This window comes from Penaeus monodon, chromosome 34 (assembly GCF_015228065.2).
Source record: "Penaeus monodon isolate SGIC_2016 chromosome 34, NSTDA_Pmon_1, whole genome shotgun sequence".
NCBI lineage: Eukaryota > Metazoa > Arthropoda > Malacostraca > Decapoda > Penaeidae > Penaeus > Penaeus monodon.
In genome coordinates this window covers 18,144,893-18,145,114 of record NC_051419.1, presented here as the reverse complement: position 1 = coordinate 18,145,114, position 222 = coordinate 18,144,893, and positions in this window count along the sequence as shown.

Sequence of the window (222 nt, the reverse complement as noted above, 5' to 3'; positions counted from 1 at the left end):
TTCTCATATCCATATCTATAATAATATAGTATGTGTGTGCATATCCATGTTCTTACTAGGATGCTTGGTTCTTCAAGAAACCCTGCTAGTTGCTCATGCCAGGGCCATCCTAGGGACTGTCTGTGTTTTGTCAGTTACTGTGAAATAAATTTGATAAATTTGATTCAGCTCTACATATTGTTTCTAACCTCTTGATTGTGGATTGTTCTGTAGTAACTTTAG